The sequence below is a fragment of the Budorcas taxicolor genome, chromosome 12 (assembly GCF_023091745.1).
Source record: "Budorcas taxicolor isolate Tak-1 chromosome 12, Takin1.1, whole genome shotgun sequence".
Classification (NCBI taxonomy): domain Eukaryota; kingdom Metazoa; phylum Chordata; class Mammalia; order Artiodactyla; family Bovidae; genus Budorcas; species Budorcas taxicolor.
In genome coordinates, this window is record NC_068921.1 from 29,824,011 (window position 1) to 29,830,091 (window position 6,081).

Sequence of the window (6,081 nt, forward strand, 5' to 3'; positions counted from 1 at the left end):
TGGATTATTAATTCATTGGGGGGAAGTGAATACACCCTTGGGTTCAAGAACTTAAGGTGTCCTACACTGATGGCATCCATCATGAGTGCTAACATCTCTGGAGTTCAGAAATATCCTGGTTTCAGAATTTATCTGATTAAAAAAAAACACAACCAACATTTTGGTGGTTATTTCCTTGTTGAAAGGAAGGTGCCTCCTTTCAACAGGGCAAATCCATTCTGTGCTGAAATGACTCATCTTTAAGTATAAGACTTGACCCCATTATAGTTCAGAACAGAGTAGACACAGGCTCCTCTTTCTTTCTTTGCTTTTTCTCCCACGTGTTGAAGAAACAAAGGAAAGAGAAAAAGGGATCTATTTATGGCATGTGAATTTAGTTTCAGGGTGAAAAATGAGAATGTAAGGCAGCAATGATCCTGGTTATTCAAATGCTAAATTTCTTTATTTTTTCTAGTAAAGCAGAATGGTTAAGGTAATCCAAAATGATTATTTAATAATTTTCAGCAAATGTGCAGGCATTCGAATTATTACTTCACAAGCAAGGAAAAACTAAGGAAAGGAAAGGTGGTGAGTTATACATACTTGCCTGAGGAAAATAATTTATAATCGCAAAAATACGTCTCAATTGCAGTCAAAATGAACTCCCTGGAGTGGACAGGTCATGTTTTCACAACAACCAGCATGTCCTGTAGCTAAATAGGGGGCAGCCTACCCCTTCTCATCTACTGAACCAAATACAAGCTGACGTTGCCTGTTTCATTCATAATGAGGTCATCATTCTTCCCATCTCTTATTCTCTGTGGTTCAGAAATCAAATGTTACTTTGTTTTCTCTCAAAAACATGTCCTGAGGCTATGCCTTTTGGGGATTTCCCTGGTGGCCCAGTGGCTAAGACTCTGTGCTTCCCAGGGGCTCAGGTTCGATCCCTGGGGTCAGAGAACTAGATCAGGGAACTCAGTCCCACACACTGCAGCCAAGAGTTCACATACCACAACTAGACCAGTTCCTGCAAGCTGCAACTAAGACCAGGTCAGCCAAATAAAACAAATAAATATATTTTTTTTTAATGACTGTGTCCTGTTTGTACCAACGAAGCTTAAATAAAATCTTACAGCTGTGGGTCATAATCAGGGACAGTTTGGGGTGGGGTGGGGTGGAGAGTTGCTACTACTGGTATCTAGTGGGTAGAGGGCTAGGATGCTCTGAAACATCCTATAATGCACAGGACACCCTCCACACACACACACATACACACAACCAAGAATTATCTGGTCTAATACATCAACGGTTGAAAAAAGCCTGTGTTACAGGAAAACTGATACATATCCCTTTTCTCTAATAAGTTTATAAAAGAAACAAGGTCATTGACTTTCTGAGCCATACAATTGAAAAAGAAAAAAAATAAGTTAATGAATAAATAAATAAGCAAGATAATTGCAGCTTGTGGTGCACACTGGAAAGGAAATAAATGGATTAACAACAGAAGATGACTGGGTAACCAGGAGACACTTCAGATAATAAAGCCAAGGAAGCCCTCCCTTACAGAGGAGATTAGGATATTTTTGTCACCAGATAAAGTGTTAGTTGCTCATTCATGTCTGATTCTTTGCAACCCCACAGACTGTAGCCCACCAGCTCCTCTGTCCATGGGATTCTTCATGGAAGAATACTGGAGTGGGTTGCCATTCTCTTCTCCAGGGGATCTTCCTGACCCAGGGATTGAATCTAGGTCTCCTACATTGCAGGTGGATTCTTTACCATCTGAGCCACCAGAGAAGCCTGTCAGCAAGTAACAAACTCCCAATTCAAGCTGACTTAAACTGTAAGGAAATGTATGGTTCATGGAACTCAAAGCAGAGGTGGGGTGGGTTTTGGGGTTGGCTTAGGCCCCTGGTTCCAATGTCTATCCAACTCCACACTGCAGCTTCCTTTTGAGGATGGTAACATCACTGTGATGTCATAACCTCACAAGAGTGTGCCTGGAGGAAATAGGAGGAGGTGGGGGGCACAAAGATGGATAGGGGCAGAGAGGTAAGGCTCCCATCCCTACTATCTTTCTCCTTTAAAAATTACTTATTTGGCTGTGCTGGGTCTTGGTTGCAGCATGTAGAATCTTTGGTTGTGGCATGCACACTCTTATTTTTGGCATGCAGAATCCAGGTCCCCAAACAAGTATCAAACCCCAGCCCCCTGCACTGGGAGTATGAAGTCTTAGCCACTGGACCACCAGGGAAGTCCCCCCATCTCTACTTTCTAAGTGATGGTACTGAGAGTCACCTTGTAGGACTGAGTAGGTCACGTGCCTACCCCTGAACCAATGACTGTGGTTGAGAGGAATGAATGTGCTGATTGGCTCAAGCCAAAAAGTGACTACCCTCTGGTGCCAGGGTCACCTTAATAACTAAACAGACACTGGGTATTCCTTGGGGAAGGGTGATGAGCTTATAGGTTGGCATTCAGGAACTTCTGTGGGAGATGAGATTTATACTGAGCCTTGAAGAGTGAGAAGGAGCTGGCCTAGCCAGGAACCTGAGGAAGAGATTTTTAGACTAGACAAGCACAGAAGCTTCCAGGTCGGGTGAGAGGCCATGTGTGCTCCAGGGGAACCGGGTCTCAGTGAGCTTGGAGGGACAGATATGAGCATTATCCCATGATTTAAGTTTTAGCTTAACCACATTTGTTATAAAATATGATGATCCTTTGTAGGTTAGAAGAAAAAAAAACCCATATAGTCTTGGTTTTCTTCAGGATTTTTCCATGTATTTCTATTTTTAGGTGATCTAACATGACTTAGTTCAGTTCAGTTCAGTCGCTCAGTCGTGTCCAACTGTTTGAGACCCCATGGACTGCAGCACGCCAGGCCTCCCTGTCCATCACCAACTCCCGGAGTTTATCCAAACTCATGTGCATCAAGTCAGTGATGCCATCCAGCCATCTCATCCTCTGTCGTCCCCTTCTCCTCCTGCCCCCAATCCTTCCCAGCATCAGGGTCTTTTCCAATGAGTCAGTTCTTCGCATGAGGTGGCCAAAGTATTGGAGTTTCAGCTTCAGCATCAGTCCTTCCAGTGAACACCCAGGACTGATCTCCTTTGCAGCTGCTAAGTCGCTTCAGTCGTGTCCGATCTCCTTTAGGATGGACTTAAAAACAAGACAAAATAGAATCTGTGAGTACCAATTAATTTTTAAAGAATAAAGTTCAAGTTAATGTATGAGAAGGAAAAAGAAAATAAACTCTTTAGAAAGCAGATACTGAAAGAGACTGAAATGGACAAGATTTCAGGTACTGACATTACAGAGAAGCTTTACCAAAGGCACCCTGATTTAGAACAACTTTGATACTTCTGTAACCTCCAGTACTCGGCACCTTGCTGAATACAGAGGAGACCACAACATACTGGCTCACATCAAAAGCTGAAAGTCATGAGCACTTTCATGTATATTATTCTGTCTATATATCCACTCTTTGCCCATCTCTTCCTTCCTTTCAAGGAAGTCTGTCACAGCCCTTTACATCTACTGCACATTATCTTTTGACATTTTGATTTGGGTTTTCCTTTTCTTAATGCTTGAATTTTTGTTTTTTTTTTTTTGCTATGTGGCATAAGATGTGATATCCTAGTCCCCTGACCAGTGATAGAACCCATGCCCCCTGCATTGAAAGCACTGAGTCTTATCCATTGGACTGCCAAGGACGTCCTCGTCATTGTTCCTCTTTGGGAGCTGTTTCTGCTTCCAGGTTTGAAAACCCTCTTTGTTCCTTAAGACACATATGGGGGAAAAACCCAGTAACTGCAGTGGTAGCCACCACACTTAGGATAAAGTCACCTTCATTCCCTGTTTACCTCCGGATCCACAATGAGACAGCAATCTGTTGGGATTACTTTTATTTGGTTTCATTCTAAAATTTCTCATACCATAATAGAAATAGTGTGAGAAACTGTATATATATTAAAAAACATAATAAATCAAAATAAATAAAATACAGTGAGGTAATAAAAATGATAAGGGTTTCAAGCATGTCATAAATGCATCATTAGATAATACATATGATGGTTCATATGGCCCCTACTCATTCACCTGTTCCAATAAATAAATAAGTGGACTGATTAAATACAAGAGGGCTATACAAATGTACAACTTGGCATCAACAACAGTATGAGTTGAGCCCAAAGTTCTGGCACTTGGTTTTCTTGAATAGTATTACTACTACACGGAGAAGGCAACGGCAAGCCACTATAGTACTCTTGCCTAGGAAATCCCATGGACACATGAGCCTGGTAGGCTGCAGTCTATGGGGTTGCTACCAGTCGGACATGACTGAATGACTTCACTTTCACTTTTCACTTTCACACATGGGAAAAGGAAATGGCAACCCACCCCAGTGTTCTTGCCTGGAGAATCCCAGGGAAGGGGGCGCCTGGTGGGCTGCCGTCTCTGGGGTCGCACAGAGTCGGACACAACTGAAGCGACTTAGCAGCAGCAGCATTACTACTGCAACAACTTTCGGAATATCTGAGCTTCCCTGGTGGCTCAATGGTAAAGAATCCATCCGTCAATGCAGAAGAAAAGGATTGGGAAGATCCTCTGGAGAAGGAAAAGACAGCCCACTCCAATATTCTTACCTGAGAAACCCCATGGACAGAGGAGCCTGGCAGGCTACAAAATTGTTAGATAAGAGGTAGGGACTAAGCAACAACAATTGAGTATCTACTACCAAACTAGATGCTTTATTTATATCTAACCCTTCCAAACTCCCAAAACGATAGGTATATGTCCATTTTACCCATATTGAAACTGAAGCCCAAGGGAGAATATGAAGAATATTAAATAGTAAAATATTAAAATCAAGCAATAATGACCTATGTTTAGTGCTTTACACGTCCTTTCAATCATTACACATACCCTGTGGAGTGGGGAACAGGAAGGCTTAGTAATTATCTCAAAGTCACAGAGCTGGCAAATTATTGAGAAATATATATGGCCAGGATTCATGCCCATAAAATCTACTTTCAGGAGGCCTAGTGGTCTTATAAGCTGTATTATAAAACATATCAGTATTGCCCCAGGATTTGAACCTGATCCAAATTCTTCTGGCTCCAGAGACCTAGAACTGTTCCTTTCTCCTTTCTGCACAACAGTTTCCTCATATAAATGTGGGAAGCAGACCAAAAAAAAAAAAAAATCTCAAAGTTCTATTTCTGTTCAAAAGTGCTATGATTCCAGGGAAAAAAATTTTTTGGGGGGGGGGGCCAGGACATGTGGCAAGAGGGATCTTAGTTCTCTGATCAGGGATAGAACCCGTGCCCCCTGCAGTGGAAGAGGGAAGTCTTTTAACTATTGGACAGCCAAGAAAGTCCCCATGGATTTCAATATAAGGTTTTGCTATGCAGAAAAAAAAAAAAAAAGCGGGGAGTAGGGGAGGCAAAACAAAAAAATAACAAAAAATAAATATAGCTAACTATACTTTCAAATTTATGAATACAGTCACCTTTACTAAATTCTTCCAACCTTCAAGGTGAGTTAACTGAAGCATGTAACATTATCTAGCTTGTTTGAGCCAACCGGTACAATTGACTTTATTTGTAAGGTAAACCTGGCCTTCTAGTCTTGTCTCTAGAGGACAGACTGTTAATGCTTTTTTTTTTAATTAGAGGATAATTGCTTTACAACGTTGCATTGGTTTCTGCCAAACAAGAAGGTGAATAGGTGTAAGATTACATATATCCTCCTCGCTGCCCTAGACTGCCTTACTCTTAATTTTTCTAACTTTAGGTCTAAATTTCTACCTATTTCATATATCTATGTATCTAAGAGTCGGCAAAGAGCAAACTTAAAAAGACACCGAAGGGTATAAAAGATTCGATAATAGGAGCAAACTGCCACGCCGCCCCTCCCCCCCCCCATTTTTAATGCTCACCTTCTAATAAAAAATAAGTAATAGGGATATAGCTTTTCAGGGAAAGAAACAAAAGCTGTTTCAGACCAAGTGAAAAGCAAAACTTATCATTTTGGCTTGGGAGTGGCAGGGCAGAATAATGTCTGTTCAAGTCAGATGGAGCAAAATTAAGCAGAAAGTGGTAC